The following is a 23,713-nucleotide window of genomic DNA, read 5'->3' as shown; positions in this document are numbered from 1 at the left end:
GAACAGATCGCACTTCCTGCTGGTACTGGTGGCGAACAGATCCACCTGAGGGGTTCCCCAAAGGGCGAAGATCTCTTGAAGGACTTCCCGAGCTAGCTCCCACTCGTGGGAGACTGTGCTCTGCCTGCTAGAGCGTCCGCTGTCAAGTTCTTGTCTCCGGCTGGGTGAACTGCCAATAGAGAGATTCCTTCCTGAATTGCCCAAATCCAGAGCTGCATTGCCTCTCTGCACAGTGGCAGTGACCCTACGCCTCCTCTTTTGTTGAGGTAGTGCATGACCACCGTGTTGTCCGTCATTATCAGGACATTTCTCCCCTGTACTGATGGCAGGAAAGCTTTCAGCGCTGGTCTGATCGCTCTCAGCTCTAATAGGTTGATGTGTAGTCTGGACTCCGATGGAGACCAACGACCGCTGATGGTCAAGTCGTTGGCATGGGCTCCCCACCCCGTGAGTGAGGCGTCTGTGACTACTGTTATCTACAGCCATGGTTGCCAAAACAGTTCTCCTTTCAAGATGTTCTCTGGATAGGCCCACCATTGAAGGTCGTTGGCTACCTTGTCCGGAATCCGGTGGAGATCTGTCATTCTTCCAGAGTATTGTGACCACTGGGTTCTTAGTGCCCACTGGAGAGATCTCATTCTCAGGTGAGCCTCTGGCACAAGGAAGATGCAGGATGCCATGAGGCCTAGCAATCTCAAAAAGTTGAAAGCTGGGAGATGTCGGGCATTTTGAAACTTGTTGACCATCTGCAGAATATCTTGAGCCCTCACCTCTGGTGGCGAGGCTTTTCCCAGGCAAGTGTCCAGGATGCTCCGATGAACTGGAGTCTCTGTAATGGTATCATCTGTGACTTCTTTAAATTGAGGGAGAAGCCCGGTTTGTGAAGGAAGTGGCAGACATAATCTAGCTGGATCTGAGCTTGTTCTGAAGATACAGATCTGATCAGCCAATCGTCCAGGTAGGGGTAGACGTGGATCCCTTCCCTCCTTAGACTTGCAGCCACTACCGACATTAGCTTGGTGAAGACCCTCGGGGCGGAGGTCAGCCCAAATGGCAGAACTCGAAATTGATAATGAGAGCCGCCAATTGCGAACCTCAGGTATTTCCTGTGTTTGAGATGGATTGGCACATGGAAATAAGCATCCTGGAGGTCCAGAGATACCAGCCAGTCCTGGATCTGGAGGGCCTGAAGGATCTGAGAGAGTGTTACCATCTTGAACTTGTCCTTCCTGAGGAACTTGTTCAATTCTCTTAAGTCCAAGATAGGTCTCAGTCCTCCGTACTTCTTTGGTATGAGAAAGTAGGGGGGGGGGGGGGGGAGTACCAGCCCTTGTTCCTCTCCGCTACAGGTACCGGTTCTATGGCACCTTTCTCTAGCAGGTCTACAATTTCCTGCAAGAGGAGCGGATCTGGAACTTTTAGAGAGCTGTGGCCGAGTGGATGACTCTGAGGGATGCATAGAAAGGGTAGGCAGTAACCTTGGGCAACTGTCTCCAATGCCCAAGCATCTGACGTAATAGCCTGCCATTCCGTCAGATGGTGAGTTAACCTGCCCCCTACAGGTGTTTTGTGTGAAAAGACCTCAGAGGTTTGGGGGCGGCTGATGCAGATGCCGAGGGTAAAGAGGCACCTGCTGCTGCTGCGGCCTTAGTACTTTTGACCCGTCCACCTTGGGTGGATCTCCTTTGGCCTCTTTGAGCCGGCTGTCCTCTGCCTTTCCCGAATGCAGAATAATAGCGAAAGGACTTTCCTCTCCCAGAGGTTCCTGAGGGGCGAAAAGGAGTTTGGCGGATTGCAGCTCCTAAAGATTTTGCTGCTGCTTTAGATGTTTGCAACTTTTCCAGACTGTCATCAGCCTTTTTACCGAATAAAGAAGAGCCGTCAAAGGGCATATTCAAAAGTCTGGCCTGTACATCTGGAGCAAAGCCAGACTTTCGTAACCACGCATGCCTGCGGATTGTAGTACTTGCCGCCATGGCCCTGCTGATACTGTCAGCGGAATCGATGTCAGTTTGAAGAACTTCGCACATGGCATCTTTGCCATCTTTAATGATGTTAAGGAAGGCTTCCCTTTCATCTCCTTCCGGTATGCAGTCAACCGCTGATGAAGCACACTCCCACAGTGTGTGACTGAACCTGGCGAGCGTACAAGTGGCGTCGATGGATTTCAACGCCATACTACAAGCAGAAAAGACTTTTTGTCATAGAATCGTACCTTTTATCATCCCTGTCCTGTGGAACAGTCGGATAAGCGGATCTGCTGCTTGATGAAGTTGCCGCTTGAACCACCAGGCTCTCTGGAGTCGGGTGTTTTGATAAATATTCAGGGTCAGCCGCAGCTACCCTAAACTTTGCTGACAATTTTTTATTGACTGCAGGGATAACCTCAGGAGTTTCCCAATTTGATGACATTTTCCTTTGTAAAGCTGTATGGAAGGGGACCACAGGATCCTCCTGTGGACCTTTATATAGTATGTTTGTAAGGTCATCCTGTTGAAAAACAGGTGAAGGCGCAGATCAACCCATGAAATCAATAATTCTTGCCATCAGGGTTCTATAGGGGGTTTCGGCATGTTCCCCTGGGTCTGGTTTGACAAATTCCACTTCTGGGGAAGTGTCCAACCCACTTGCCTCATGTAAGGATTCCTGTAGGTCTTTCAACCTTCTTTCCTCAGAGGTAAAATCCTCTGAAACAGGTGGTGTGGTCCTCTGCAGCCCGAAGGGTCTTTCTTGATCAGAATCCTCCCCTTCTTCATAGATTGAAGATAATCTGGGGTTCTCTGACCTCGGAAATGGTGTAAAACCCAATTCTAAAGCAGAAGGAGCCAAACTTGTCATTATTGGCCGAGAAAAAGTCGACGTTGTCGACGCCGATGTGAAAGGCTTCGAAGGCGCCGAGAAAGGCGTCAAGAAAACTGGAAGAGGCCTCGAGGAACTCGAGAGGATCGGGATCCTGCTCGAGGATGTCGACGACGTTCTCAGCATCATGCTGGAGGCTCTGGGTATAACCGTTGGCTGTGAAGTAGCCGTGGTTTTGTGGTTTTTTCTTTTATCCGTGTCGATGTCGGCGTCGACGATGCGTTGAAGAACCTTTCGATAATGGCGTTGATGGTGCCGATCCATGAGTCAGAGGGACTTTTGACGACGGCGTCGAAGATGGTGCCTTCCTACCCGATGGCCTGTGGCGCTCTCGGGTGGACTCTTTCGCCGGGTGCAACGACTCGCGGCATTTCGATTTTTGGGGTTTTTCATCCAGGGTATCACCCTCAGCTGTCTAGGCCGCTTTCTCGAAGAAGCTCAGCATCTTTTTCCTGAATTCCTCCCACTCAGCCTGTGAGCTGTGTTTTGTGGGGCAGCTGACCCTTTCTGGGGAAACAGAAGATGACGAGGAAGGGGATCTTCGACGTCTCTTTTTTGAGTGTCTAGATTTCGACGAGTGGTGGGAGTTACTTTGAGACCTAGAATGGGAATGCTTTAGACGGCGAGGAGACGAATGCCTCGACTCGGCCGAAGAAACTTCGAGGAGGTTTTGACTGACTTACCTCTCTCGAGCTTCCCCTTGTGCTCCTTCAAGGCTTTTGCCGTCATGGACATGCAGTCTTCATACTCCGAACAATGGTGCTCGACTCCCAAGCACCACAAACAGATCCTGTGAGGATCCGTTAGCGACATTTTCTTTCCGGAGTCTCGACATTTTTTGAAGCCAGACCGCGGAGTCGTCGGTTCGGATGAGGAAGCCATTGAGTACGAGTTGGTTTTATCGAGGAAATATAAGAGGTTTATCTGACTGAACTGAGCAACGATATTCCGAGGCCCAACTAAGCGCGGAAAAACGGAACTGAGCAACGGACGCCGCATGTGGCTATTTATGGGCATGGTGACGTCGCGCCGATACGGTGGCTGTCGAGGGACACCAACTCGGCGGACGTCGACAAGCAGCGCCCTCTACAGAGAAAAAATTCCGAGGCCAGAAAGCTGGAGACGAATTATCTAAGATAAGGAATACGTCGGAGGACACAATCCCTTCGATATAGAGTTTTTGTGATACAGTTCCCAGGCCAGTTGCACATAAGTGTGGCACTGGATAGTCGAGAGGGACTCCAGGAACAGCTTCATCGTCCCAGTGGGGGCAGATCAAGAATTGTGCAAAACCTAGAGATTGTGATAACCTCCCTACGGGAGCAACAAACCTTATTAAGAGCTGTGAAAGATAGCGGGGAACCAGCTAGGAGAAGGTCCTTCTCCTAGTCCCACAAGACCTTTATGTGATTGATTTAGATTTTCTGTTGTGTTACTAAGAACCCAGATCATTTATGAAACCTTTGTTTTGAATAATCCGAGTGGCATTTCGATGCTTTGCATCCAGGAGAAGAGAGTCAGTCTCCTGGATTACGAGCAGTAGCTGGACTTTATGGCGTTTTGTTGTAGTGACATGGATAGATTAGGAGCCTTCGTGAATGGGACGTTGCCTTTTTGTTTGCCACACTTCCTGACGAGCACCCGAGTTTCTTAGTTAAGGTTGGGAAATCCCCTTAGAGTTAGGGATAATGTCAAGGCATCATTAAGTAAGATACAAACCACAGATTCACTTTTATAAATGAAATGGTTTATGTCAGGATGGAGTAAGGCCTATCATTCCCTGTGCGAAAGTGGGATCAAGGACTAAAGATAGTCTGTGCCATAAAGTTCAACTCAAAAGTCTGTGCCCAAACCCTAAACTTGCCCTAACAACTAAAGATATGCAATGTGTAGGGATGTAAGCAACCAAAAGAAACAGTTTTCAAAATAATGTTCCGAGCGTCTTCCAGCTCCTGGCTTGCTTTCCAGCCTCCCCAAGTTCAAAACAGTTCCAAAAAGGTCTCGGGGTTCCCTTCCCCAATGGTTCAGCTCTTCCAGCTTCAAAACTACAATCAATTCAATTTTCTTGTCTTTCAATAACAATTCCAGTTCAACTTTGTAACCATCAATAGTTCATTCTTCAATTACTTCAGCACTTGTTATACAGTACAGTGGCTCTTTCCAAGTAGGGGAACCCCTGTCGATGCAGTAAAACCTTGTGAGGGTATGCACTGAACTCCATATGGCAACCCCACAAATGTCCGGCAGGGGAACACTGGAGAAGAAAGCTGTGGTAGCAGTCACAGACTTTGTGGAATGGGCCATGGACCTGCCCGAAAGAGGCCTGTTAGCCAGTTGATTACAGTAATACATGCAGGAGGACAACCAACGAGCAATGAATGCTTTGGAAAGAGCATTGTGCGCCACACACAAAAGGTAGGGCAGGACGTCATGAGCCTGCACAAGTAAAGGGTTGAGGCCAGGACCAGAACAACAAGTGGAGAAACACTTCCACTTGCTTTTGTTGCACAAAACTGTGGAGGAAGCCCTGGCCTTTGCCAGAATGTTATGGCGGTCCAGTGGCAAAGGTACATTTACAAACTAAGAAAGTAGGAGCCAGGCTGTCAGATTGAGGGTGGCCAGGTCTGGGTGTGGCACTGCTCTCTGGTCTCTGGACCGAAGGTTGACAAGTGGAGGAAGGCTGATGGAAGGTGACGACGAGAGGTTGAGGAGATCCGAGAACAAGTATTGCCTCAAACAAGCTGGAACCACCAAGATAAGTTTTCACTGATGACATCTCAACACGTCGATCACTCTAGGGACAACAGGAATTGGAAGGAACACATAAAGGAACATCCCTTCCCAAGGGAACGTGGAGGCATCCCCTAGACTCCCTGCGTGATGTAATCTTTTTTGGGTGAAAGCCACGCATTTCTGGTTCACCCTGGTTGCGAAAAGCTCAACAGCCGGTATTTCCCAGTATTTCCCACAAGCGGAAGATGCAGTGAACCTGGTCGTCCAGAAGCTCCCACTTGTGGCAGGATTGCAATTCCTTTCTTAGGAAATCGGCCACCGTGTTGTGCATCCCTGGTAGAAGGAACGGCACAAGGAAGAGGTTGTGGGCCAAAGCCCAAGTCCACAGGGTCTTTGCTGATGCCTGCAGTTTGGAGGACCAGGTGCCGCCTTGATTGCAGATGTAAAACATTGTGAACATGTTCATTTAACACTGAAGTTGCAGTAGAAAGGCCTTCACGGCCCAGAACACAGCACGCAGTTCCAGTATGTTGATGTGTAATGCTTTCTCCTCTTGCGACCACAACCCTGGCATGGAGATGGCCTATGTGAGCTCCCCAGCGCACCAGAGAGGCATCCATTGTGACCGTGACCTAATGGTCCGGCAGATGAAAGGATGCTCCCTGGGTGAGATTGGAGCAAAGCATCAACCAGCGAAGAGCATAGTGAAAGGAGCGGTGCAAAAGAATCTGGTCTTCCCATGCACCAGAGACTTGCTTCCATTGTGCTTCTAGAAACTCCTGGAGAGGCCTCATGAGAAGCCTGCAGTGCTGGATCAAAGGAATACAGGATGGCAATATCCCTAGCTGACTCTTCAAGATGCAGACTGAAGCCAATGTCTTCTGTGACAGCAGTACAGTTTTCACAAGGATAGTCTTAACTCTGGTCTCTGAAAAGTAAGTAGTGCAAGACAGTGTATCTAGCTGAGATCCTAGGAACAGAGCGTGTTACGAAGGGGTCAAGCAGGATTTGGTAAAGTTGACAGAGAATCCTCCCAATGTCAAGCAATGGATTGTGGTCTATGTGTGCTGAAGGGCCAGTGGAAAAGCCTCTGCCCGAAGCAGCCAATCTTTGAGGTATGGATAAATGTGCACCCCCAAAATGACAGATGAGCCACCACAGGAGCCAGGCTTTCCGCAAATGGCCCCGGAGCAGGACTCAAAGAGCAAGGCTTTGAATTGAAAGTGTTGTCCTGCGACTGTCAATTTGAGGAACCATTGGTGTCTTAGATGGCCTTGGATGCGAAAGTACACGTCGTCTAGGCCTAAAGAAGAAAGGAAATCCCCTTCCCGGAGCTTTGATAGTATATGCTGGAGGGTGACCATCTTGAAGGTTTGAGCCTGCAGGAACTTGGTGAGGAGGAAACAGATCAAGAATGGCTCTCCAGCTACATGATTTTCTCTTTACAAGAAAGTAGCTTGCGTACACCCCTTGGCCTAGTTGGTCGACTGCCCCTTTAGAGAGGAGGGACTGAACTTTAATGGCAAGTGCTTCTCGACCTTTGTCAAGGGAAGAACATGCCCAATGAATTCCAGTATGCGGCCCTGCTGGATTAGCAACAACACCCTTTTGTCAGTGGTAATGTAACACCACTGTTTTGACGGCGCCTGGTCAGGCCTGTTTGGAGCATTGGCCCCTGGTGTGCAAGGAGCTGCAAAGGCACAGATTTCCCCTGCAGGTATGGGTCCAAAGCAGTGTAAGGTGTTGGACCGTTCGGAAGGCCTGCAGTCTTGGGATGTCCTTGAAAAGTGGGTCTTAACAGAACGAAAGGACAGACACCATTAGTTGCAGCATGCCCAGTGAGTGGGCAGTGTTCGTGTCCGATTTGATGGCTTGATGACCTTCTTGCCAGACAGATCCTCCCTGCACCTCTGGATGGAAATGAGTGGCTTTTCCCAGATGCCCACAAGGACAGGTATGGCCACTGCAGACTATGTCTGTTTGATCCGCAGGTATAAGAAGTCAGTATCGCGTCCTTTTGCTGACACCCATTTTTCCGACTGGTGTTTTGCCACATGAGTTCAGCCGAAAATTCCCATCGAAACTCTTAAAGGTGGAGGGGGAGGGAAATAAAATAAAAATGTAATTACGGGGCGTTTGGCAGGGGGGTTATGAGGTAATGCGGGAACCCCCATGAAATAATTTAAAAGAAATGTTGAAGTTTTTCGGCAAAACTCCCGCAGCAAAACACCTGTCAGAGAAAAGGGGGTCGGCAAAATGACATGGAGCAAAGACTTCTTCCTTCTTTTATTTCTCTGGGACAGCATCCAACAGTATGGTAGCCCTGGATATAAGGGCATGGAAGTAACCAATTTCATTAGGTGAAGAGTTTGAGAGGAGGGTCCTCCGGTTTATCATTCCCTGGCACGACATTATCAAACTTGTCCTAGGTAGTTGGACACTTCACCTTGCGAGGAATCATCCTCCGTATCTGTATCCGTGAGGTTGGCAGGAAGAGGAAGAGCAAGTGTATGGGCTCATAAAGGGCTCCCTGTAGGAGGCAGAGGAGCAGGCAACAGGCCAGCATGGCGCTCAAGGCATGGCATTATAGACGGAGCAGGAAGGCTATGCTGCATCTCAGAGACCAGAGTCTGTAGAGTGGATAGAATGTCCATAGAAAGTTTCACAAGGCTCTGGTTGAGTGGCAGCCAGCCTTGGAGATGGCCCAGTTAGAGTGGTAAACGCCCTTGGGGGCTGCATTATCACTGCAACCCCAGCTGAAGTAGATGGTAGAACTTCTACATGGGTGTCGGCTATGTGTGTGTGTCGCCTTCAGCAGAAAAGATACATTCCTGCTCAAAATCTGCATCACTGGCAGGATGCAATATGTCCTCAAGTGGAAAAATACTCAGCCGAGGGATGGCAGGAGGAACATATGGGGCCAGCGTAAACAGTGGATGGGTATGCGTAGGCCTTGGCAGCACCAAAAGAGCAGAGGCATAATCCCCAGAGTGAGATGCGCCTTGCAGAGCCGTCGACAATGATGCGTGTACCTTCATCGTGGACGAGGTGGTCCGAGTGGTGACAGACATCGAGGGAATTCGATGCCCAGTAGATGCAGTCGTCATCAAAATTGGCATGGACTGGGCAGTTGACGAGCACATCGACAGAATAGAGGACTTGGTATGCTTATGAGTTATCCACTAGGTATTAGATGAAGATGTCGTTGACCGGCCAGAAGGAGGTGTGGATGAGTGCTTCTGGGCAGAAGACTGTAGATATGTAGAAGACCAGTAGAAGATGCTGACAGCCATTTAACAGCTGAAGACGAAGCAGTCTTGATGGACGCAGTCGACGATGATTGGATTGAAGGAGCTGACATTGATGCCGTCATGGACGAGGTGGCAGCCCGAGCTTGGGTTGTATGCCCCTTTTTCACTCTTTTCCCATGGGAATGGTTATCGTGGGACCTTGACCTCTTGGATGAGCAAGTGCGCTCCGGGGGCCTGCTGTGCCTGAGGGAAGCATGGCTATGGAAAGAGGCAGTTTCAGAGGCTCCAGCACCATCGCCTATTCAAGTCACGAACCGTCGGTGCTGGTCTTGAAGAGTCTTGTTGGAGAATGAATGGCAGATTGAACAGCCGCAAATCTCATGGTCAGGATAAAGACAGTAGAGGCAGTTGGCGTAAGGTTCCTCCACGTAGACGTTTTTTAATGACCAGTAGCACAGGCTTGAAAAGGCTCTTCTTCTTGGTCTCAGCAATAGCTTCACGGACAGGTCAAAGGCCTCAACGAGAGGACTGAAATGGCATCTCCTGAGGCACAGAGCAGCTGGAACACAAACACTGATTGTCATGTTGGCAGCCCTCGGCCTGCGCGCGCGGGGGCTGGCAGAATGCTGGTAGGCCGCACGGCCTGTTACACAGCTCCAGCGGGAGCCGAAGAATCATACACCCACACAGGTTGCTGGTCGGCCCCGGAACAGCCTCCCGAACGCGGGGGCGGGGCTTTTATTTAGGACGCCCTGCGACACCGCGTAGCGGGACGCAGGGCGGAACTTAACATCCCTCCTTTATTATAAAACAAACAAACATAACGCTAACTACCAACAACGGCGAAGTCCAACATGAACTTCCAGTCTTCGACACCCAGCTACCCTGCCATTGGGGTTCATGGCACCGGGGCACTAGTTACCACACATAGTCACTTAGCTTGGCTGGCGGTCTCGTCGTTGTTCTCAGCCGGTATCGCCCTTCTCGGGGAGCACTCCCCCTTGCTTCATGCTCTGGTTCACCTTCGCTGTTCGGGCCCTCGAGGCCGGGTGCATCCAACGGTATCCTCGCCTTCCCGATGGCCCTCCTTATCGGTCCACAGCGTACGGGGTACGGCCTTGAACCATGACGAATTCCTCGTCACTTGACGGCGTCCTCGTGTCACAGTCACCATGGTTCCATGCCGGTCACTGACGGTCCATGGAAGTTCCTCGTACCTGGTATCAAGTTTTGACTTGGAGGGGTTTCGTAGCATGATGACTTGGTCACCCACTTGATGATGGGATGGCCTCGCTCTCCACTTGCCACTCATGTGTGCGTTAGCATCCCTTCTCCTTCTTTCTGTGCGTTCCTCGTTGACCACGTCCGGGGTCCTGCTTGGGTGATGCGGGATCGAAGATCTAATGACAGTGCCAAACATGAGGTCCGCTGGTGGTATGCCGGTTGTGCTATGGGGCTGACCCGGTAGTTCCGGAGGAATCGGAAGAGGTCAACCTTCCAGGGGCTGGCGTTCGCCTTGGACACCCTGAGCACCTTGTTGATGGTTCTCATAAACCTTTCTACGTCCCCATTTGCCTGGGGGTGTCTTGGTGTGATATGATGATATTTTAGATTGAGGTCCTGTAGATAATTTTTGAAGTCCTCTCCCGTAAACGGTGGCCCGTTGTCGCTTTTGATTGAGGTCGGTAGCCCGTGAGTTGCGAACATTTTCTCTAGGGCCGGAATGACCACTTCAGCTGCTGTGGATTGAACTATCTCAACATCCGGGTATCGGGAGTGATCATCCACGGCCACCAACAGGTGGAGGCCCTCTCGTAGCTTGCAAAAGTCAATGCTGATGGCCTCCCAGCGAGAGCGGCCACGTTCTGCTGATATGATTGGTTCCGGTTCTGGCGGGGCCCCCGTTATCTGACAGGATAGGCACGTGCTAACGAGTGTCTCGACCCGCTCCTCGATCTGGGGAAACCATACTCGGTGCCGAATACGGGCTTTTGTCCTTACCAGTCCTTGGTGTCCTTCATGCGCTAGGGCCACTATCCTGTCTTGTATTTTGAGAGGGATTACGATGCGGTTTCCTCTTAGTATCAGTTCACCTTCTGTGATTGACAAGTCTTGCCGGACTGTGAATATGCCGGACAAAAACCCTTTTGCTTCCGCTGTTCTGTTGTGCGTGTGTCTCATGAAGGTCTTCCAGTCACCTGAGAGGATGGCATCCTTCACTAAGTCACAACACGGGTCCTTGAGCGTTTCCGCCTCGATTTCCTCGATGCTCACCGCCTTGGGTCTCATCGCGTGCACCACTTGACATATGTGTCCCTCCGTCTCTGCAGCTACTTGGATCTCTTGTTGGGTGGCCTCTCGCGGATGCCTGGAGAGAAAATCTGCCGGGTTTCCGCTGCCCGGTTGGTAGATGAGATCAAAGTCATATTGCTGAAGGTGTAGTAACCACTTGGTGATTCGTGCCGGAGGGTGTGCTGACGTCCCCATGAAAATGGGTAGTAGGGGCTTGTGGTCCGTGATCGTCGTGAACCGACGCCCATATAAGTAGAGGTGAAAATGCCGGCACCCCCACAGCACAGCGATGGCCTCCTTTTCGATGTGTGAGTACCTTTGTTCGGTCTCTGTGAGGGCTCTCGATGCATATGCTATCGGTCTCTTCTCCCCTTCCTTCGTGACTTGCATTAGGATGGCTCCGAGCCCCACGGGGCTTGCATCCACGAACAGTTCTGTGGGCAGCTCGGTGCTATAGTAGGCCATCTTGGTGTCGGCGGACAGGGAGTCCTTGATGCTCTCGAACGCGTCCTGGCATGTCTGCCCCCAATCCCACTTGACGTTGGCCTTGGTGAGTTCCCGCAACGGCTCAGATAGTGTGGCCAGGTTTCGGATGAACCTCCCGCAGTAGGTGGCCATGCCTAGGAAACTGCGCACTTCTGTGGGGGTCATCGGTGGGCTTGCAGCCTGAATGTCTGCGACCTTCTGCGGGTCAGGGGAGATGCCTGTGCTGCCAAACTTGTACCCGAAAAAAGTGATCTCCGATTTGAGGAACTCGCACTTCTCCCGGTGTATTGTGAGCCCAGCATCTTGTAGTCTGCCCAGTAAAGCGTGAAGCCTCTTGATATGTATTTCTTTGTCGGGGGCGTGAATCAAAATATCATCGCTCACGTTGAGGACACCAGGGATGCCTCTGATGACCTCCTGGATGGTTTGCTGGAATACCTCAGCAGCAGACGATATTCCGAAACTTAGGCGTTTGTATCTACGCAGCCCCAAATGCGTCGAGAACGTTGTAATGTTGCGAGAGTCTCTGTGGAGTTTGAGTTGATGATATCCCGCCTTGAGATCAATTTTTGAGAATACACACGACCCTGTGAGGTCAGCCACGATTTCGTCGATCGTTGGGGTGATGTGGCGTTCTCTTTTAATGGCAGTGTTGGGGAGACGCATGTCTATGCAGATCCGCACCTTTCCAGGCTGCTTAGGCTTCCGTGTCACCACCATTGGGGAGACCCACGGTGTGAGCCCTGTGACCTCCTCAATGATGCCCGCTTCTTCCAATGCCTTGAGTTCCTGCTCCACTTGTTCTCTCATGTGGAATGGCGTTCTCCGGTGCCTAACGGCTTTCGGCTGCACTGTTTCATCAATATGAAGTTTGATGGTTTTCCCTTTTAAACAGCCTATTCCCTCTTGCAAGTCAGGGTATTGGTTCAGCATCTGCTCCACCTCCTTGTCTTCGTTGACATGGCAGATGAATTGGACCACTCCCAGGTCCTCCGCTGCGTCCACACTCAGGAGGCTCTCAATTCCTGCCTTCACGACATAGACCTTGGACCATAGTCTATTTTTTCCGTGTTCCAGCATAGTGCGGAACCTGCCAATCACCGGCAGGGGCTTTCGACTGCCGTATGCATACAACAGAGTGTCTGTGCTTTTCAGCTCTGGTGTAGGGTTTAGAGTCTGGAAAATGCTTTCGGGCATGACGTTCACCGAGGCGCCTGTGTCGATGGTCATGAGAATGCACTGGTTTTGGATGGTGACCATGCACTTGCACCTTCGGACGGCTTTTCTTCGTGGTCCCCGACCTTGGCACAGTGCAGACACCAGGTATACCTTCCTCCCTTTTCTCTCGATGTCCTTGGTGGGGTCCTGCTGCATCGCCGAGACATCATCCCCTTCATCCTCCGTGGAAGAGTTGGCCACTGCGACCCTTCTGGCGCTGGCTTGCTTTTTCTTGGTCGCGTTCTTCTCCGGTGGGTTTTGTGGGGGCTGTATGGGGGTGTCCGCTGATCGGCATACCTTTGCGATTGGCATTCCTTTGCGTAATGATCCTTCCGGCCGCATGCTCCACATGTGGTGCCTTGAGCAGGACAGTTGCGACGGCCATGTCGTGGGCCACCGCACCAGCCGCACTCTGTGGGCCCCGGAATGCGCGGTTGCCACCTGTTTTGGCCGTAACCTCCACTGTTGTCGTCCCTCGAGGATTGTCTGTTGGTGATCCGGGCCACCATAGCTGTGTTGAGAGCAGGTTGCAGCCTGTGTAGCGTGGCCTCCATGTTGGCCGCTCTGGTGTGGGCCAGTTCCCTTTGACGTCCTAGTTCAAGGATCCGCTGTAGGGGAATACCCTTTTCGCTAAGTATCAGGCGCCTTAGCTTTTCCGAGTGTATCCAGTTGATGATTTGCCTCCTGATCTCCCTCTCCACGTTCGTGAACTCGCAGGACATGGCTAGCTTTCTCAGACGGGTGTGATATGCATCAAGGGTTTCCTGCGCTGCCTGTAAGGTGGTGCAGAAGAGAAACGTCTCATAGTCTGGATTTAGTTGAGGGAGAAAATGAGCCGTGAGGGCATCTTTCGCGCTTTGGTATGCATCCTGGCCATCATCAACGTTCAGGGAGTTGAAAATGCGCAGTACCTCGTCACCCACGCTGAGTAGTAGGTGTGCCTTCATTTTCCTGGGCGCCGTAATCTCTTTGCACTCCATCGCCATCTCAAATTTCTGGATCCACAGCTGCCATCTGGGTCCGCTCGATGATGGATCCGTGAATGGGTCAAACGGCTGGACCAGTGTCGACGAACTCCCGTGTGTGCGAGGTGGAGGTGACGTCATGGACAGGTTCGCCGCAATTCTGGACGGCGTGGTGGGCCCAGAGGTGGACGTGCCGGCCGCCATGTTGGCGTGGACCTGATCGGTGTTGTCGTGAGTTCTTCCGACGACCACCAGCGCCGCGACGTCGGGCCTACCTTGGAGGTGCTGCCGTTCCCAGGCGCTGTGTGGGACAGTTCAGGGCCTGGCGCTCCTGTCACTCCGTGTTGCTGCCCTCTGGTGTTGGATGCCAGATGCCACCAGGTTCTCCAGTGCCCAGAGGAAAAGCTTTGGTCATGGTGGATGGGGCGAAAAACGGAGTGGCAGAGAGAAGGAAGATAGAAACATTTTTTTTTTTTTTTTGGGGTGTGGGGTCACGTGTGTGATTCCACCCCCACCGGGTGTCCAAAAATTTCGCTGCGATGGCTGTAGGGCGTTAGGGTGCCTTCAAAACACCGAGCGTGTAGTGGAGTTCATCTCGCCTCGTCGCCATTGTTATGTTGGCAGCCCTCGGCCTGCGCGCGCGGGGGCTGACAGAATGCTGGTAGGCCGCACGGCCTGTTGCACAGCTCCAGCGGGAGCCGAAGAATCATACACCCACACAGGTTGCTGGTCGGCCCCGGAACTGCCTCCCGAACGCAGGGGCGGGGCTTTTATTTAGGACGCCCTGCGTCACCGCGTAGCGGGACGCAGGGCGGAACTTAACACTGATGGGCAGAGGAAATTAATGGCGTTCGTGAAGGGTTGAAGAATTAGTTGAAAAAAAACAAAGAAATAGTCGATAAATCGTCAAAGAAATTGTTTTTTTTTTTTTTTTTTAGGACTCCCATCACTGAACGTGCAGTAAAAAAAAAAAAATCGAACAATGATCTCCTGGGTGGCGCTAAGGGAGAACTGTTAATTGGCTGTGGGACAGTGTGACCCAAAATGACACTAATAGAGCACTAAAGTGACAGCAGTTTTAACATTTAAATGTAACTGGTTTACTGTTACTGTGGTTTCCCAGCCTGACGATGGGGACAACTAAAACGGCATGCGGATCTATGAAAGACAATACTGAAGAATGAAACATTACTGATACCCTATACTTAACAAAAATGTTTTGAAATAATTCTGAAACAAAAAGGATTTCATGGAACACTATAGTAATCAGATCAATACTATGCACGCACCGCAAGGGCATGCTGTACATGATATTTGCCTATAGGTGGCAGTGTCACACAAAAAATTGGAAGAAGAATTAAGTGGGTGTTTTCACTTAATTTGCTGAGCTAAAATAGAAGCTTCCTGTATACATAGATATGAAAACAAGCCATTAAAATGCATGTTTTTCTTTCTCTCCCTACGGTAAATACATTAAACATTCTAATTGCATGCTCAAACCAAGTTATATGTTATATATGTTATGTCCTTAGTAATAAAGTGAGTTTACATGTATATATTTCAACTTCTCCCAAAATGGCTATGTTTTTCTGAAAAGAAACTAGGTTAAAACATTTTCTTAAATGACATTTAAATGTATTGACATTTTACACTCGTTCAAATCTCGCAAACATGGGCAGTCATTATCGCCATGGATGTAGCTCATATCCCCACCTGAAACACTTGTGTATAGGCGCCTTATAAATGCCATATCAGATCATATCATATCATACCTCCCAAATGCCTATGCTTTAAAATAGGTAAAATGGCAGTATTACGTTTTAGGTAAAAGTAACACGCTAACATTATTATGTAAAATAGCCCACACAGTGGAGTGACTTTTCAGGGTTCTACAGAATTCATTGATGGATCATGGGGACCTTTGTGATTTATATTCTTATTTATGGATATTTGTATAGCGCTTTCCCCAAAGCAATGAAAATAAAAAGAACAGCACAAACAATTCAGTGCATTGACAGAGTAACAAAAAATGTATATATGTGGCTAGGAGTCGTACAGAGAGGACAGAAGATGGGTTTTCAGACAAGTCCGAAAGATATAGTAGGTAGTAGAAGAGCGGCTAGAAAGAGGCAAAGAATTCCATGAAAAGGGGGCCAATAGACAGAAATTATTTAGGGGTGTGCCCAATTAACAAGTTTGTCACAAACCAGTTTATGAAAGGAAATTACACTTTTATAAAGTAAGAATTATTTGTGTTGAAGGAGGTTGAACTAATGGTACACTACAAAGAAATCACTGGAAAAAGTAACAGTGAAAATTAAGAGGCAAAAACAACTTTTATTAAATTAAGATACAAATGAAGAAAGCAGGTTCATCCCGTCTGATCGAAACAAAAATGAAAAGACTCGTGGCTGGGATACCAGTGTTTCAGAGCAAGTAAGGAGAGCAGAGGAGACTTGAAATGGTGCTGTTTTGGAGTTTTTATTGGTTTAGCACTACAAAATAAATCCCCCATATAACCTCAGCTGAAACAATCACTGACTTATTTGAAAATATCCTTTCCAGCTTTGACGGTATTCTTTACGAATAGGGGAAAAAGTAAAAACTGGACTACAGTGTCACTGTCTGCCGTACATGCTGGGGAAAGATGTGTCAACTCAGTGTTTCATTCACTTAGTTTAGTTGCTAATGGTAAAATTCAAAACTGAACTTCATGGACCAAGTGCACACAAATGGTGGTTCTATTGCATCTATGTAGTTCTCGTTCAGATGCGATTTATGTAACCAATACTCTGTATAGGGCCTAGATCGTTCATATGTGGTTAACCATGTAGCTAGGCTATGGTCACAATAAGCAGACTTAAATAACTTTTGCATTTGGCTCAATGTTATCAGTATTCATCAACATGTGGGGGAGGCCCAGACTGTACCTCTGTCCACCAGTGAGAACAGATCCATTACTACTTCTCTATTTTTAATCATGTATGGTGAAGTCCTTGGGCAAACCCAATACAATATAGGTTTAAGGGCAATCACGTCCAGTGTTCCACCCTGGTTGAGTTCTGCCAATGGCATGTAATGTGCAGTGTTCTTTGGCAGGTGCAATCACTTTTTGAGGAATTGTTGTTTTAATACCGCCAATTTATTATGGTGCTCATAGCCCCAGATTTCTGCGCCGTACAGCGTAGTGGGCTTTACCTTACCCTAATTCTCCATGACCTGTCTGCTGCCTTTGACACAGTTATCACAGTGATTTCCATAATACTCTTTCTTCTTGGGATTTACGATGGAGCCCTTGCCTGGATTGAATCCTACCTTGCACCTCACCAATTCTCTGTCTCCTGAAGCAACAACACCTCTCAGCTTGTTTGTTTGTTTGTTTATTTATTTGTTATGCGCACCAGACCCGTAGGTAAAAGGGCGCAGCAGAATGAAAATGCAAGGCTTACATAGTTACAAACACAAGTTACAAAATTAGCATAAATACAGAATTTTACAGAAGGTCAAAGTATACACATACATACAGCAGTATTAATATATAAAGAAGGGAAAACCCTTTACTGATGCAAGAGAGGAGCCAAGCAGTGTGCAAGGGTGTACAGCTCACTCCTTTAACTGTTTGTGTTCCACACGGCTCTGTCTTGGGTCGTCTCCTCTTTACACTCTACACATCTGCTCTTGGGGCACTAGTCTCCCCCTTTAGGGTTGTCGTACCAACTCTTTGCGGATGACATCCAAATCTTTTCCTCTTTTTCTGAACTCTCCTCTGATCTCTATCAAAACGTCCAACTGTCTCTACCATTAAATATTGGATGACTTTGCACTCTCTGATGTTATACTCTACCAAAACAGAGGTGCTCTTCTTCCCTGCCAAAGGCTCTCGCTCATCTCTTCCTCGTCCTATCCATTTCCCACAGGACACTCTCCCCTACTCTTCTTCACCTAAAAACCTCAGTGTCATCTAGGACCCTTCTCACACCTTGTCTACTTTCATCTCCAAAACAGGAACAGCAGCTCGCCTCCACCTACTACATATTAGGAACATCAGGCACCTCATTCCTCTCAACATTGCCAAGCATCTCTTAACTATGCATGTCTTCTCTAAACTGGACTACTGAGCCAGCATTCTCTTTGGTCTTCCCAACTATGCTTTATTTTCTCTCGACAAGAACCTCACTTCACACCTACTTCCTCGTACCATCACCAGGATGGATGGCTGACGATGAAAAACGGGGACAGGTTTCAATTTCTTTTCCTGGTTCACAAATCTATCCACGGTAAGGCACTACTGTATCTAGCATGGTCTATCAAACTCCACAAGCCTTTTCGTCACCTTTGTGGATCCTCGCCCTCCCTGTGTTTTCTCTCTTCTTGCTCAACTTGCGTGAAATTCTCTTACCCTGGACATCGGAGAAACAGTCCAAACGGATGTCTTCAAAACCAAACTAAAAGCCCACCTCCTCACCTCGGAGTTTGACCTAGCTCTCATCTACTCTGCTAGCTAATATTTTTCCCTTGCCTCTAACCTGCCTCTGTCCCTCACTTCCTCTGCCTCCACTCTAGCACTTCACCCATCATGGTCACATCCTGAGCACAGCTGGCCGTACCGCCTAACTGCACTTAAAAATTTCAAATGTTGGTTGTCCTTAATCTATGTATGTCCACTTATGTATTTGTGACTGCTCCATTTACTTTCCTCCACAACCTGGTCAGAATGTCCCTCAAACTCACCCCATTCTAAGAAGCTTTCGGCTTCCTGTCAAATCTGATTTCTTATCTATTGTCTGTGCTTTTGTGATCAAAAAAGCATTGTTCCATCTGTATATAAATAAATTAAAATAAAAAAACTGTAAATTGTATACCTCTAGTGCTGGAGAGAACACACTATAACCACATTTTGCATGGAACCGGATCATTGTATTAATGCCTCGTTCTAGCTGTGTACCAGTTGCCATTGCTCATAAAAGTAATGCCTAGGTAGCTAAAATGTTCATCCTGTGGTATTAATAGCCCTGCTATCTCTATTCTCAGGGAAGGAGTATTTTTCTTATAAGTAGAATGAAAGATGATACTTTTGGTCTTTCCAATGATTATCTATAAACTGTCAGTACAACTTTCAAAGAAAATAAATGATAATGATGTGTTATTTATATAGCGCCTTAATCCAAAGCGCTTTACAGAGCACATATTTACATACAATATCACCCAACCGAAATTGGTACTCATTTATCGACCTCGGAAGGATGAAAGGCTGAGTTGGCCTTGCCGGGATTCGAACCTGGGACCTACAGATCACGCTCAGATCGCAGCAGTGAGCGCTCAACCCGCTGAGAAAATAAAGACAGGCAGATGAGAATGGCATTGTCTGTGTAGAACAGAATAGGAATTCTCTCTGACCTCAGTGTTGGTGCATCAGTGTAAATAGCAATTTTTTTTTCTAACATCATATTCATAAAAATACAGCAAAGCGTAGGTGCCAAGACACATCCTTGTCTGCCCCTCTGCCCCTCCGACCCCCCCGCCGTAGTAACAAGTAAATGCCTAAGTGGTGTCACCAGCTAAATTCCATTCTCACTGAAGCCTGGTTTCGCATATGCAATGACTGAATAGCATGTAATAGGGCCGGGGGTATATTTATATCACTTAGTACTTCCCAAAGTTTGGCTCTAGAAGGAGTTACACTAAGTAGTGCCATTCAAAGGTGTTGATTCCAACTAAAAAGAAAACGCCTATCTAGCCTTAACAATATGAGGAAGTTCCCTGCCTAACAAACTAAAAGTAAGGGTAATCGTCTAAGTCTAAAAGAATATAGTCCTTAGTCCAAACCCTAATAACTAACTGGCCCTACCACTTAGGAAAACTTAACAAAAGAAGTAGGCCGGAGCAATGGTCTCGGTCGTTGGCCGATGCTTGGCCCAACACTTGGTTCCCTTTTCCAAGAAGAAGCATTAAATGTTTGTCAAGTTTTGTATTTGCTTACACAAAGTTCTTCATTTTCTTGCAGTACTGTCCTCCGCATCTCTCTGCAGGTTCTGTATGTCAAGTTTAAGTCTTTACCCAGATTCTATATTTATTTATTTATTTTAATTCTTGATAACGCGCCAAATCGCCCGAGGGCCTCACGGCGCACATAAAACAAACGAGACAGAAACTGAACAAGAAAATTGAGACGCAGAAATCTAAGGAGGGACTGAATGGCGAAAACTAAGGAGCATTGAAGAGATGGGTCTTAAGTTTTTTTTAACTGGATCAGTGAGGAGGAGCTCTTGAGGTGAAGAGGAAGAGTGTTCCATAGAGCAGGGGCTGCGACACTAAAGATGGTTTTGCAAACTTGACTGAGCAAGCAACTTGCTCAGTGGACCTGAGTGAACGGCCAGGGACATAGCGAGGAATACACTGGAGTGAGAGTGAGTATCTTGAAAGATATCCTATGCTTGATGGGCAGCAAGTGCAGTTTTTTCCTGCCTTCAGTGATAGAAGAATGCCTGGCTAGACCAAGCACTGCTCGGACTGCGCCGTTTTGGGTTGTCTGGAGAGCAGTGTTATTAACAGCAGAAGTACATGCTAGAAGACTATTGCAGTAGTCTAACCTGGAATTAAAAAGGGCAGATGCGAGGAGAGACATATTGCTGACAGAGAGAAAAGGGCGCATTGCACAAAGTTCCTTGTTAATCCAGCTACAGGAAACCCTGGTTTTAGCGACATGCTGGCGCATTGAGAGCTCCGCATCAATGGTGACGCCAAGAGTCTTAACACTTCGTGCCACTGGAATAGATACATTAGCTATGGTAAATGAGTCATATTCCTTTGGAAGATTTTTTAACATGTGGCTTGATCCTGCAATGAGGAGCTCAGTTTTATCCGCGTTCAGAGCCATGAAGTTCTGACTCATCCATGAATGGATGACAAAGTAGATGGCAGAGATAGCCTTGGAATCTGTGGGTAGGAGCCAGATAATTCAAGGACGACCTGGGTGTCGCCCGCGTAGTTGGTATAAAGAACACCCAGGTCGTCGAGCATGAGAACAAGGGGAGAATATAGATGTTAAACAAGGTGGGAGATGGGGAGGAAGCCTGGCGGACACCACATGTGAGCAGAGAGGGTATAGAGGTGGCATTTTGGATGACCACGCAAGCATTGCGAGGACCAAGAAAAGAGACTAGCCATTGTGTAGTGAGATTCGAGCAGCCGACAAGGGATTGTAGCCTAGTTGACAGGAGCGCGTGGTCGACCAAGTCGAACGCGGCTGAGAGATCTAACAACATCAGAAGTGCAGGATGGCCCTGATCGATGATGGATCCAAGATTCGATTTTCAATCCAGTATGGCCATTTCAGTGCCATGACAGGCACGATAACCAGACTGACGAGGCCCAAGGATGGTATTATCATCAATTAATTTCTGTAACTGAAGATATGATTCCCTTTTCTGAGGAAATCCCAAGCATTCCTAAACACAATTCCACCATTTCTTACTTGCAGCTTGACAGTGTCCGAGCTTTGTTAAACACTGGACCCTTCAGGTGCTGTCTCCTCAGAGTTCTGTTCACTATATTTCGTAGTTCCAGGACTCCCCAAATCCCTATGGCCCTCTGTCAGGCTTGCTTTAGCATGGCCTTGTTAGGGAGTCTGCCCGTTCGGTTTTCCCAGGGTCCCGTAACCCTCATGGACTTGTCCAGCCTTCTGTTTTAATGTCTCTCGATTTTGCAGGGCTACGCAAAGCCCTGTGTCAGGTCTGCTTTAGCAGGGCCTTGGTAGGGCGTATGCCTGTCCAGGTTTTCCAGGCTCCCACAACCCTTGTTGCTTCTAGAGCCCCTGGTATCAGTTCGCCCGTCTCAAAGGTGTTACCGGTTTGGGAGCATTCGCTCCCCTCCCGCTGCTCAGCTCAGCAGCCACACACTTCTCGTGTGGCAATCGGGGATCCGACTTCTCCACTGCAGTCTGGTCTCGGCATCAGTTAATGGGACCCTTGCCCAACATGGCTTCCGTGAGGTCACACCAGCAGGTGAGACGGCTGCTTCACCATCTCAGTCTCTCTCCCGACCGTGGCTTATTGGTCTATCAGGACACCAGGCTTACGGCGGCTGGCTAGCGATTCGCCTACTCTTCACGACACCGCCAGCTGCGCAGTCTTGCGTGGCTCCGCTCCTCCAGTGCGTCTTTAAGTCAGAAGCTCGCCTGGGCGGTGCATTCTCTCTCCCCGATTTAAAATTCCTCATGGTTTTATGTGTGTCATTAGAAACAAAAGGGGAGTGTCTTTCCTCTTTGACTGTGGATTTCAAGCAAGATCCAGCATTACCTGAAGGCAAAGAGATTGAAGATATGTCACTGCCTGGTGGATTAAAAATATGACAACAGTCTTTACAATTCTCATGTAGGTAGACAATATACTCTGGACCTCCTGGTTACTGTTGTAAATTCTATTTTGAATCCACCAAGCAGTGACATTTCAGTTGTTCCTTGTCCCCAAGAGGGGAGTCACTCCCAGTGAGGTCTCACTTGCCCTAGGGAGGATCTTACTGAGCGTGCTCACCTGCCTAGCCTCAAAGGGCGTGGCTACCTGCTAGGGAGAAGGGACCAATAGTCCATATTTGTCACATATTATAATATTTTGAATGACCCAATTCTGCAGGCATTGCAGTACTGCCTTCGCAAAGAGCTTCCCAGCAAAATCCAGAAGTGAAATCCGACGATAGTTAGCAGGCTTTTCTTTGTCATGTTTTTGTGCATGGGGATAATTTCTGCGGTGGTCCAAGATATGGGAACCTCACCAAGCATAGGGATAGCATTAAAAAGCCTGCATAATATAGGGGACCAAATATCCATCTCTGCCTTATTTAAATCGACCGGTATCTTATCCAGCCAGCGGGCCTTATTTCTTTGAGATATTATTGAGACATTATTGCCTCTCTGATCACCTTAACGGTACACTGTAATGAACATTCGTCTCCCTTCAGCTGAACTCTACAGGGTTTGTTTCCACATATGTAGACACCACTACCTTATTGTCGGTTAGCACTGGGAGACAAGGCACTCTATTAGATCAAATATTGCTGGGAAAACATAATTGCAAGGCTGAAGTTCCCTTCTAAATTTAGTCATTTTGCATTACAGTGGGCATTGACAGTAACTTCAATTGGGACATGCAATTGGGTGCTTTTAATGTTACCTTGAGCACTCAGACCCATTTCCCACATTTCATTGATAATTGGTGGGCGATGATCGCACCCTTGTCGATCTCCTATTTTAAATTTGGCCACTTTTTGCCAGTCATCAATTTGTATACAATATAATCAATATGTGATGTTTTCCTACTAACCACATAGATGGGCTTTGCTGGTTGACCTTCCGGGAACCTACCGCTATTTGCCCTCATACCCAATGTATAAAAAGCTCTGGCTGTCTACATGGTAAATGTATGTGTTCTTTTTGGATGCAAAAGGTATTCATTTGGGGATCTCACAGGCCATGTCTTACTCCTCCACCAGTCCCTCGAGCAACGCTAATGGTTCATGTTGCAAATTAAAGCTTCCCCCAATCCACATGACTAGAATTTGGACCTTCGCATTTAGGCTGTCCCTGGCATGCTATAAATGGTTCTTAATTAATGTCATTGTCTTCTTATTGTCTGCTTGTGTCAGCCTATTTATAAACATTTAAGAGAAGGGTTGGAGCACCAACACTCTTCCCAATAGGAGTTCCTGAACATCGCATGACCCTGTATCATGTTCTAACACTGAGCAATTATTAATTGAGTTTATCCAGGTTATAAGTTCCCCACTCTGTCTTATTTCTTAATTGTCTTATCTATATTATAACACAGAACCCTGAAATGACAACGCAAATGGAGAACCAACTGTCTAGACATTGAAACATCTGCCTAATTAGGTTAACAAGAAAGTATAAAACGT

General features: G+C 48.1%; 1 protein-coding gene across 2 annotated transcripts in view; it reads right to left on the bottom strand.

Moving 5' to 3' along the window:
- ARMH3 (armadillo like helical domain containing 3) overlaps window positions 1-23,713 on the bottom strand; it is a 1,518,639-nt gene that overhangs the window by 1,023,505 nt on the left and 471,421 nt on the right. The window lies entirely within an intron of this gene.

Source organism: Ambystoma mexicanum, chromosome 8 (assembly GCF_040938575.1).
Source record: "Ambystoma mexicanum isolate Mex_15411 chromosome 8, UKY_AmexF1_1, whole genome shotgun sequence".
NCBI lineage: Eukaryota > Metazoa > Chordata > Amphibia > Caudata > Ambystomatidae > Ambystoma > Ambystoma mexicanum.
The sequence above is the reverse complement of the archived record's forward strand: the minus strand, read 5'-3'. Positions and strand labels throughout refer to the sequence as shown.